The sequence below is a fragment of the Phoenix dactylifera genome, chromosome 2, assembly GCF_051530095.1.
Source record: "Phoenix dactylifera cultivar Ajwa chromosome 2, Ajwa_hap1_PhDact_Kaust_v1.1, whole genome shotgun sequence".
Classification (NCBI taxonomy): Eukaryota; Viridiplantae; Streptophyta; class Magnoliopsida; order Arecales; family Arecaceae; genus Phoenix; species Phoenix dactylifera.
The window spans coordinates 23,042,144-23,054,323 of NC_143191.1; positions in this window are offsets into that span (position 1 = coordinate 23,042,144).

Sequence of the window (12,180 nt, forward strand, 5' to 3'; positions counted from 1 at the left end):
CTCTTCACAGGCATCTTCAAGTTTCTCCCTTGTGCCGCTGCCGTTGCCGCCGAACTGTTCGTTCGCTCCTCCTTTGATGCTCTTGGAGCCGTTCTTCCTTCCTTTCCGGTGAGTTGCCCCACTCTTCAATTTAGGGCTCTCCGTATTTTCTCCTTTCGTGTTAGTGTACTCCAGTCGTTCCGGTGCCTTCCCCCCTCTTGACCCCGTCCTGACCGTAGGTTCACTGGCCATTAGGGATGGACGAAGTAAGGGCGGACCGCATTCAGTCGGAGCTGGTCCCTGAAGACCTAGATAGGTTCGTGGCCCGGTACCACCTTCCCGAAGCCTGCAACATTACGCTCCCGGGGCCTGAGGAGAGGATGTCCCATCCTCCTCCAGGGAAGGTCGCCATCAATGAGGACATCCTTCGGGCTGGGTTCCGCTTTCCCCCCTCGGACTTAGTCGTGCAGGTGCTTCGGGGTTTAAGAGTGGCGCCGACGCAACTGGTGCCGAACTCATGGCGCACCCTGACGGCCTTCCAGGTTCTCTGCCGCATGCATGAGGTTCCCGCCACCCTGAATGTCTTTTGGGAATGCTACGGCCTGAACGGCCACCCTCGGGACAGAGGGTGGTGGTGCTTCGCGGCGCGGCGAGGGTGCGGCCTCGTCAAGGATGCTCCTTCCTCCATTCACGGCTGGAAGGAGCGTTTCTTTTTCATTGACGTAGATCCCTCTTGGGGAATCGGGACAACCTGGGAGACGCCGATGATGTCCCCGATCGGCTTATCGAGGTTGTCGAGGGAGGAGTCCGAGGGCGTTGCCGTCTTGAGGGGGCTGGTTGCCGAGGGCCGGCTTCCCCCGGTGGCCCGCCTTATTTCCGAGGATGCCTTGGTGAACGTCGGTCTGAGCTCGGTCCCCGCCGACCGTGAGCCCGCCACCACTTCTTTTTTAGCTCTTTTCTCCTCTTTCGTTTCTTCTTTCCATCAGTTTCTCAATCTCCGACCATCTCGTCCTTTTTGCAGAAATCGACGACGTCATGCGGTCGGACAAGGCGATGGCTGTCAGTAGGGCGTCCCTACTGGAAGCGGTCCGGAGGAAGAAACGGACTCCTCCGAGCGGGGTCCCACCGGCGAAGAAGTCCCGCCAGCAGGCGACTCCGACGCCGACAGACGGGTCCGGACCCACCGATCAGGGGGACGCCGCGGGCTCGGACCGACAGTTGACGCCGTATCAGCCCTCCGGTGATGAGACTACCGCTTTTCCGGAGGCGTCACCCGGGCGCGCCCGAGACGGCCGGGTCGGACGCGATCGGTCCCCAGCCCGGCCTTCAACTCGGTCGGCTTCGGATGATACGAGAAGGAGCGCGCCGAGGCCCCGGCCGAGCGGGACCCTGTCGATTTTTGGAGCGGCCCCCGCCCCGAGCACGGTCAGCATGACTCTCCCCCAAGCAATGGGTAAGGGTAAGGCCGCAGAACCACCGTCCGGCTCCGGGGCGAAGTCGGGGTCAGCCTTCACTTTCGCCGGCGCCCGAAACCTCATCGAGACGGTGCTGCTGGAGAGTGACCGTAGGCGAGTCCGGCAGATGGGGATCCCTGACGTCGGAGCTGCCAGCTGCGTCTGTCTCATGTCGGTGAGTGTTCTTCTGGCCGCTTTCGTCATTTATAGGCTCTATTGATCCCCGCCTGACGCCCTCATTTTTCCTATCTCTTAGCTCGCCCAGTACATGATCCGTCTGGAGGAGAGCCACGAGGAACAGGCGAGGCTTCTGGCGAGGGCCGAGAGCCGACTGAAAGCTGTAGAGGAGGGAGGCCAGGCTGCGGCGGGGAGGACGACCAGGGACCTCGAGACGAGGCTCCAGGTGGCCGAAGAGAGGGTACTCGGCTTCGCCGCCCTCGAGAGGCAACTGTTGGAGACTCAGGAGCAACTCAAGGTTGCCTCGGGTCTCGAGGGCGAGATCAGGAAGGCGGAGGAGCGGGCCGAAGAGCAGTCCCGGAAGGCTGCCGACTTCCGGGAGAGGTGGGAGAAGGCCCAGCAGTCGGCCGACAACGCCCGCAACCGAACCCGATCTCTTGAAGCCAAGCTGGCCGAATTGGAATCGGCCTTGGAGGAGTCCCGCGCGAGCAACCAGGAGCTTCATTCGCGCTTGGAGGAGGCTGAGGCTGCTCGCGTTGCTGCCGAGGCGAAGCACATGGAGGCTCGGGCCGATCTGCTGAGGGTCTCCTCCGAGGCGGACGACCGGATTGTGGCGAAGGTCATGGAGGCGAAAGCTCAGATTACGGAGCGAGCGGAGGCGGCGCTGGTCGAGAAGAGCGCGGAAATCGGGCGTCAGGCGGTACAGGCCTATCGTCAGTCCGCTGAGTTCATCCGTGACATGTCGGACGCGGGGTCCGACTCCTTTGTCTTAGGCTTTGATGAAGGCCTGGCGAGGGTGTCCGCTAGATACCCCGAAATTGACCTGAGTGGGGTCTCCCTCCTCGACTCCCCTTCGATGCCATTGCCTGCTGATTCTCCAACTGTCTCCCTACCCCTTGCGGGTGTGCTCGCCGTTCCCGATCCGGGGGTTCCTCCAAGTTGACCCTCTGTACTTTTTCTTTGTTCTTTTCTTTGTATGTTGGCGTTTTGCCATGTTGTATGGGTCTCGGCCCTGACGCAACGAAAGTTAATGCAAACAAAGTGTTTCCTCATTTCACTTTCGTCCTTCCTCTTTTTAACTCTTGGTAGCGTCTCGCCGACTCCTGACTCTTGAAGTTCCTCCGGCACTAGGCCAGGCATCCGAGGGTTAGGCCTCAGGAGATCCTTCCGGCGCTAGGCCAGGCATCCGAGGGTTAGGCCTCAGGAAATTCTTCCGGCGCTAGGCCAGGCATCCGAGGGTTAGGCCCCAGGAAATTCTTCCGGCGCTAGGCCAGGCATCCGAGGGTTAGGCCCCAGAAAATTCTTCCGGCGCTAGGCCAGGCATCCGAGGGTTAGGCCTCAGGAAATTCTTCCGGCGCTAGGCCAGGCATCCGAGGGTTAGGCCTCAGGAAATTCTTCCGGCACTAGGCCAGGCATCCAAGGGTTAGGCCTCAGGAAATTCTTCCGGCGCTAGGCCAGGCATCCGAGGGTTAGGCCTCAGGAAATTCTTCCGGCGCTAGGCCAGGCATCCGAGGGTTAGGCCTCAGAAAATTCTTCCGGCGCTAGGCCAGGCATCCGAGGGTTAGGCCTCAGGAAATTCTTCCGGCGCTAGGCCAGGCATCCGAGGACTGAGCCTTGGGGAATTCCGCTCGTTGGTCGGCCAAGGCTGGCGCAAGCCGAGGCGACCGGTCGGGGCTTCAGGCTAGTCTGCTCCCGGGATGATCATCGGGTTAGCCTGGCATCCGTGGGCCGAGCCTCGGAGAATTCCGCTCGTTGGTCGGCCAAGGCTGGCGCAAGCCGAGGCGACCGGTCGGGGCTTCAGGCTAGTCTGCTCCTGGGATGATCATCGGGTTAGCCTGGCATCCGAGGGCCGAGCCTCGGAGAATTCCGCTCGTTGGTCGGCCAAGGCTGGCGCAAGCCGAGGCGACCGGTCGGGGCTTCAGGCTAGTCTGCTCCTGGGATGATCATCGGGTTAGCCTGGCATCCGAGGGCCGAGCCTCGGGGAATTCTGCTTGTTGGTCGGCCAAGGCTGGCGCAAGCCGAGGCGACCGGTCGGGGCTTCAGGCTAGTCTGCTCCCGGGATGATCATCGGGTTAGCCTGGCATCCGAGGGCCGAGCCTCGGGGAATTCCGCTCGTTGGTCGGCCAAGGCTGGCGCAAGCCGAGGCGACCGGTCGGGGCTTCAGGCTAGTCTGCTCCCGGGATGATCATCGGGTTAGCCTGGCATCCGAGGGCCGAGCCTCGGAAAATTCCGCTCGTTGGCCACGCGCCTGTCGCTTGCCGCTCGACGGGATTTCTCCGTGGCCAGCTACGATCGTGTTTCTCCTAATCTCCAAGCGTCGCCTGGGGAACACCAGAAGGGTATTAAATGCTAATTGAGGCGTTACCTGGGAAATCGGATCGCCAGTTGCTGCTTGCAAGGAGTGTCAGTTAAGCCGCGATACGCGCGCTCTTCGAGGCGGATGTGGCCTGGGCGCGAGCGGAGATACGTGGGCCGTGGGATACACACCGCCCGGAGTGTCCTGCATGAAGAATGCAATTAAGGAGAACGACGCTTAGGAGATCGTGGGAGGATACGCCTCGAGAGCTGGAACGGCTCCGGATTCGGTGCGCCCGCCTTTATTGGAGCCACCCGCATCGGAACGACCGGGGGGCCACAGTTTGGCTATAAATATAAGTGCAGGTGCGGTGGAGCCTGCCAAGCCGGAGCTGTTCAGGTTGCCATGGATCGTGGACCTCCTCTCCGGTGCGTGGCTGGGAAGCCCCTGCCGGAAGAACGGGAGGTGCGCCCTTCGCGACTTCCGCCAACTAGCCGTTTCATCTGGGATCAACGGGGAGGTTCTCCCCGGTGGAACTCCGCCCTAGGCATTTCATCCGGGATCACATCCCCCCTCTTTTCCGTCCCACCTCCCGATTGAGCTTTGCGCCAGACGCTTCATCCGGGATCGCGCCTCCTCGCGCTCTTCTCCCTTGTATTCCTTCCCTCCCCTTCTCTTGGGGAGGGCCGGAATATCCTTTGGAGGTGGCGTTCCTCTAGGAGCAGTGTGAACTCCTTCTTCGTCCACTTCTTCTTCGTCCGCGCCGGCTCTTCGTCTTTTGCGTGAGGCGTCGATGGCGCCTCCGGGGAGAAGCACCCACGCCCGGTGGGATTGCAGCTGCTTCGGATGGGTTCGGGATCCCAGATCTTTAGCTCCATGGAGTCTCCACCTCTTCCTTGTTTTCTTTACTCCCCAATTCCCCTCTGGGAATTCTTTGTAATCACACGAACACACCGTTGTAACCAGGAATTACTGAAATGAAAAGAATTGTACATTTTTTGAACTGTCTTCCTGGCTTTGTCGTTCTACTGGTAATACGCCCGCAGGTTAGCGGAATTCCAGCTCCTCGGAATTTCTCGACCATCTAGGGCCTCCAACTGGTAGGAGCCAGGTCGGTTTACCCAGCGAACCCTATACGGGCCTTCCCAATTTGGCGCCAGCTTCCCACCTTCCGCGGGTTGAGATGCTTTGGCTCGCCTTAGCACCAGATCTCCGATTCTGAAAAGTTTCGGTCGGACCTTGGAGTTATAATATCGGGCCACCCTCCGCTGATACATCGCCATCCGAACCTGCGCCATTTCTCTTGCTTCTTCCAAGAGGTCCAGGTTCCCTCGGAGTTGCTCCGAATTGGCCTCGGGTCGGTGCGCGGCCACCCGGGGCGAGGGGAGTCCGAGCTCCACGGGAACAACCGCTTCCGTGCCATAGGTTAGGCTGAAAGGTGTCTCCCCGGTAGGGGTCCGATGCGTGGTCCGATACGCCCAAAGGACATTCTCGAGTTCTTCGACCCAAGCTTGCCCCGTCCGACCGATTCGCGCCTTAATTCCTTGGAGGATTGTCCGATTTGTGACCTCGGCCTCACCGTTGGTTTGGGGATGCGACACAGATGTGAACCGATGCTCGATCCCGAACTCCTCGCAGAAATCACGGAAATGCTTGTTGTCGAACTGTCGACCATTATCCGAGATGAGGACTCGGGGTACCCCAAATTGGACAATGATGTTTTTCTTCACGAACTTCCGGACTTGCGCCTCCGTGATAGTGGCCAGCGGCTCTGCCTCCACCCACTTGGTGAAGTAGTCGATTGCAACAATCAAGAATTTCCGCTGGGCTGAAGCGACGGGGAATGGTCCGAGGATATCCATTCCCCACTGTGCGAAGGGCCAGGGTGCGATGATTGGTGCCAAGGGGACAGAAGGGACTCTCTGGATGTTGGCGTGGCGCTGGCAGGCGTCGCATTTCCGTACATGATCCTTTGAGTCCTCCAACAAGGTAGGCCAATAATAGCCTTGCCTCATGATCTTGTGCGCCAAGGACCTAGCCCCCAAGTGCGATCCGCAAACGCCCTCGTGGACTTCGCCGAGGACGTAGGCCGTCTCCGAGGGGCGGAGGCACCTTAAGAGGGGGGCGGTAAACGAGGTCCGATACAGCCTCCCTTCATAGAGTACGTAGTGGGCGGACTTCTTGACAAGTCGCCGAGCTTGATCTTCGTCTTCAGGGAGGATCCCTTCGGCGAGGTAGGCGACGAGCGGGTCCATCCAAGACGGCTCCGGATCAATCGCCATCACCGCTCCAGCCTCGCCGATGCTCGGGGCCTCCAGGGTCTCCAGGTAGATTGCCCTCGACAAGTTGTGCGCCTCTGCGCTCACCAAGCGGGACAACCTGTCGGTCCTAGCATTTTCGCTTCTGGGGACCTGCTGGATGTCGACACTGCCGAGATCGGAAATGAGTGCTTGCACCTTCCGGACGTAGTTCTGCATGGTCGGGCTCCGGGCCTCGAACTCCCCATTGACCTGCCCGACCACCAGCTGGGAGTCGGTGAAGACCTTCAAACGCCGGATAACGAGCTCCCTGGTGAGTTTGAGTCCCGTGACTAGGGCCTCGTACTCCGCCTCGTTGTTGGTCACTGGAAATCCAAATCTCAAGGCATACTCGGCTATCACTCCATCAGGACTGGTAAGGACCAGCCCGGCTCCTCCACCCTCGGGGTTCGACGACCCATCGACGTGAAGCGTCCAGGTCGGGAGGTCGAGGCTGGGCGTTTCCGGCGGTCTAGGTTCCGCCTCCTGCACCGTGCACTCAGCGAGGAAATCCGCGAGCACCTGGGCCTTGATGGCGGGTCGAGGCTGGTAGCGGATGTCGAACTCACCGAGTTCTATTGCCCACTTCACCAGCCGTCCCGCATTCCCGGGGTTGCAGAGGATCTGTCGTAGTGGTTGATCAGTTAAGAGGGTGACAGAATGGGCCTGAAAATAGGAGCGGAGTCTCCTGGTCGCGGTCAGCAGCGCGAAGGCGATCTTCTCAGCCTTCGTATACCGCGTCTCGGCATCCCGTAGGACCCGGCTGATGTAGTACACAGGCTTCTGGAGCTTTGCCTCTTTCCGAACCAGCACCGCACTGACCGCGGTTGGGGAGACCGCCAGATAGAGGTAGAGTATCTCCCCTTCTTGCGGCTTGGACAGTAGGGGAGGAGACGCCAGGTATTCCTTGAGCTGGTCGAATGCTGCTTGACATTCGGCCGTCCAGAGGAAGTCTTTCGGGCGTTTTAACACCTTGAAGAATGGTTGGCAGCGTTCGGCCGATTTTGCCACAAATCGTCCAAGCGCGGCGACCCTTCCAGCGAGCTCCTGAACCTCCTTTACTTTGGTCGGAGGGGACATACCTTGGATGGCCTTGATTTTGTCCGGGTTGGCTTCGATACCCCGCTGGTTGACAATGAAACCGAGGAACCTCCCGGCCGAAGCGCCGAAGGCGCACTTCGCTGGGTTCAGCTTCATGCGAAACTTCCGCAAGGTGGTGAAAGTCTCCTCCAAATCCGCGATGTGCTGGTCTGCATGGCGGCTCTTCACCAGCATATCGTCCACGTACACCTCCATGTTCCGGCCGATTTGCTCTTTGAAGATTTTGTTGACGAGGCGCTGGTAAGTAGCGCCAGCATTCTTCAGACCGAAGGGCATTACCTTGTAGCAGTACAGCCCCCGGTCTGTTATAAAGGCAGTTTTCTCCTCGTCCTGTGGGGCCATCATTATCTGGTTGTAACCGGAGAAGGCGTCCATGAAAGACAGCAGCTGATATCTGGAAGTCGCGTCGACCAGTTGGTCTATTCGCGGAAGCGGAAAGCTATCCTTAGGGCACGCCTTGTTCAGGTCGGTATAGTCGACGCACATCCTCCACTTCCCGCTCGCCTTCCGGACAAGTACAACTTTTGCCAGCCACTCGGGGTAGCTTACCTCCCTTATGAATCCTGCCTCCAAGAGCTTGTCTACCTCCTGGTCGACCACCCGAATCCGATCCGGGGCACAGTGTCTCTTCTTCTGCTTTATTGGTCGGTGGGTCGGGTCGACGTTGAGGGCGTGAGAAATGACCTCCGGGTCGATCCCAGGTACATCGGCCGCCGACCAGGCAAATACATCGGTATTGGCTCGGAGGAATTCCACCAACCGGGCCCGAGCTCCCGGATCGAGATTGGCGCCGACCCGGACCGCCCGGTCGGGGCGGCCTTCCTCGAGGGGGACTTCGACCACACCCTCGGCCGGCTCCCTCTGCCGCAAGGCCACCTCGTCTCTGGCATCAAGGGACTCGACGCTTAGGGCTTCCACGGGCTTCTTCCCTTTGAGGGTTGCTAGAAAACATTGCCGTGCGGTCGGTTGGTCACCTCGGACCTCTCCGATCCCGACCGCCGTGGGGAACCGCATGAGCAAGTGGTACGTGGAGACCACCGCGCGAAGGGCGTTCAGCCCGGGTCGCCCGAGGATAGCGTTGTAGGCCGAGGGAACACGGACGACCAAGAACCCGAGTCGCACCGTGGCTTCTGCGGGTGCGACGCCCGCAGTTACAGGCAGCTCAACGACACCTTCCGCCGGGACAGCGTCACCGGTGAATCCTACGAGGGGGGTGGACATTTTGTGCAACAACTGTCTGGACAAGCTCATCTTTTGGAAGGCCTCGTAAAACAAAATATCAGCTGAGCTTCCACTATCCACAAGAACACGCCTTACATCATAGTTTGCCATAATGAGGGAGATCACCATGGCGTCATCGTGGGGAGTCTGAACCCCCTTTACATCCTCATCAGAAAAGGTGATTACATTGCCGACCCTCTGCCTCTTTATGACGGCCGTCCCTGACGCTTCCGTCGAGCCCCCTGCGTTCCTCACGGGCCGAGAGCAGCCCCCAGTGATAGTGTGGATCACGCCCGCAACGGGTCGATTCTGCTCCCGAGGCTCCGGAGGAGCCGGGTCGGCCGGACGCGGGTCTGCGGGGGGACGTCGGTCGCTCACATATCGACCGAGACGCCCCCGACGGATAAGAGCCTCGATCTCGTCCCGAAGCTGGAAGCAGTCCTCTGTGTCGTGGCCGTGGTCTCGGTGGTACTCACAGTACGCCCGGGAGGGCCTCTTTCCAGGGATCCTTCGTATCTGTCTCGGGGCCGGGAGGTCCTCCCGCCCCTTGATCTCCATAAGGATCTGGGCCCGGGGAGTCAGGAGAGGGGTGTACCGGTTGAAACGTCGGGGCGGAGAACGAGGGCGTGGGGCGCCGTGGTTCTTCGCCGGCGACGGGCTTCTGCGCCGACGCTGGGGCGTCGGGCTCCTCCTCTGGCGTGCCTCTTTCCGCCTTTTCTTCCCAAGCTTTGGAGGGATCTCGGCAGCCTCCTTGCTCCGGTGGGCGGCCGCCTCCTCGGCGTCCGCATACTGGTTCGCCCGGGACAACAGCTCTGGAAAGCTCCGCGGCAGGCGTTTGTCCAGGGAGAAGGTGAGCCTGCCCTTCCGGAAGCCACGCTTCAGGGCTGAAAGAGCTACCTCCTGACTCAGGTTCCGGACCTCCAGCGTAGCCCTGTTGAAGCGGGTAAGATAATCCCGCAGGCTTTCTTCCTCGTTTTGCCGGACGTCAAAGAGGGAGTCGGAGACCAGTCGCCGCTGGCTACTGACGGCGAAATGAGTGATGAAGAGGCGAGTGAACTGGTCGAAAGACCGGATTGAGTCAGCCTCCAGCCCGGCGAACCACGCCCTCGTCGGGCCACGGAGGGTTGCCGGGAAGGCCTTGCAGAGAAGGGGATCTGATGCTCCGTGGAGGAGCATAAGGGTCCTGAAACTCTCGACGTGATCCCGCGGGTCTGCCGCCCCGTCATAGGGCTCGATCGCCGGCATTTTGAACCCCGAGGGATTCGGGGTCCGCAGGATCCTCGAGGCAAGCGCCGGCTGGGAGGAGATCTCTAAGTCGGCGAAGGGATCTTTGGAATGGCCCTTCAGGACCTGGAGTTGTCGGTGGAGATCGTCCACCCGCCGGTCCAGGGAACGCGACCGGTGGGTGGGAGACAAGGAGCGGCGAGTGGGGGACCGACTGGAGCGCGGGTTCCTCGAGGACTGGGGGGTCTGGGAACGCGCCCGGGCCCGCCTCTCGTACCCCGCGCAGCTCCGATGGGAAGGTCCCGGCAGAATAGACCGTGCTCGAGAATCCTCCTCGCGCCGGCGCTCCTCCCCATGGGAGAGGAAGGAGCGCGGGTTGAGGAGGACAGGCGAGCGCTCAGGGAGCAGTGGCTCCTGAGCCCGCTGCGGCGCCCGGGACATCGCACCCTGCAGATTCTGCACCGCCTCCGCGAGGGTGCGAACCTGCTGGGCTAGCTGGTCGAACTGGGCGGCTTCGACCGTCTGAATGGGCGGTGGGGTGGTGGAGTGTTGCTGAGAGTGTGTTGGAGATGCAGCGGCCTCCCGGCCGGAGGCGCGAGAGGCCCCGCGACCAGAAGCATTGGAAGCTCCACGACCACCTCGCCGTGCCATTACGATCGCTCTGAGATCCACCCTCCTTCTAGCGCCAACTGTTGCTGGTGGTCCAAACCGAGAACGATTGGCACAGCGGTGTGAACGGGGTTCCCTTTGAGTTGATTTGGTTGCGCTCCGCCCTCCGCCGGAAAACCTGCAAGCAAGCCTCGCACCACCACCGGGGTAGTGGGGGCCCTCCGACGATCAAGTCAGAGGAGATCGAAGGAGAAGGAGAAGGAGAAGGTAGCAGGTGAGATGATACTCTGGAAGATATCTCTTACCCTCCCCCTTCCCCCCCAGCCTCATATATATCAGGCTGGGGGGTTTTTCCGGGGATTCGTCATCGTGTGGCACGATGGGGCTGCCACTGACATGGCCGTTACAGGGCATCGTGGGGCAGCGCTGGGTACAGCCATGGCAGGGCATAGTGGAGCTCCGCTTTGTACGGCTGTTACAGGGGATCGTGGGGCAGCGCCGGATACGGCCGTTGCAGGGGGTAGTGGAGCAGGGGGCCGCGGCGTGCCTCAGAGGAACAGTCTGTTGTTGTCGAGAGATTGCCGACTCGGGCGCGCGTGCAGCCGTAGTCTTCCTGGGCGCGCGTGCCGGTCACGTGGGGCATGGTGGCTAAGTTCCCCCGTAACAGGACTAAAATTAAATATGTCCTAATTTGGATTAGGGTTTCTTAAGTCACAATTAATTATTAATCTAATGAATCAATAAGACTCCTAATTGGATTAGGATTGAAGAGTTCAATTGAGTCAAAATTGATTTATGTTCTAATTGGATTAGGACTTACCTAAATTGGATTCAAATTGGTTCACCCTTGGGCTAAGCCTAATTGGATTAGGGCTTGACCACATTAGGGCATTCCAATCCCTACCTAATATGGATTAGGGTTTACCATGAGGAAGGGTATAAGCCCCTCCCCTTTCCACGTGGAGAAGGGAGAAGAGACGGCGCCCCCTCTTAGGAAAGACATCAAGAGCTCCTAAATGTTAGGAGCTCCACATGTCTATAAAAAGGGACTTGTGGGCGGCACCTAGGGCATAGAAGAAGTGCTCTCTCCTCTCCTTGCTGCCGCCACCCTCTCCCTTTCCTTTGGTTCAGCCGCCAACAAGAAGAAGAAAAGAAGAGAGCCTTGTCCGCCTCCTCTTCCTCCAATCCTTCTTCCAACGCAGGGAAAAGAAAGGTTGTGTTCTTCTTCCTTGAGTTCATCCTTCTTCTTCCTCCTCCCAAGCACAATCAAGGGTTGATTGAAAGGGAGGAAATCAGCCATCAAAAGAAGTCTTTGCAAGGGAGCTAGCACCCCGGGAAGACAAGAGAGCTTTGATCGGATCACTGCTTCGTGTGGATACCCGTAGAGGCCGGACACTTGAACGGCTTCAAGCGAACCTTCATCCTAGACCACGAACATCAGTTTGCGGTGATCATCTACCCGCACAAGGTGAAGATCTGATCTTTTAATGTATTTAAAAGTTTTTAATTCTTATCTAACTACGAACGGTTCATGAAACAACGTTCATGCGATGAACGTCGATCCCGCTTATGCCGATTCCGCTGCCATCTGAATTTTTTTGAAATATCAGCGGCATGGGCGGGTTCCCAACAGTGGTATCAGAGCCTAGGCTTCGTAGATTAAGGTAAGAATTAATTATCTAAAGGCTTATTAGATCTGAAAATTGAATGATCATGCATGCTGAAAATTTCTGCATGCAGATTTTTCAGGGGTGCTGATTTTTGCATGCTGATTTTTATGTGATAAAAAGATGATTCTAATTGTATTGTTAATGGGATTACA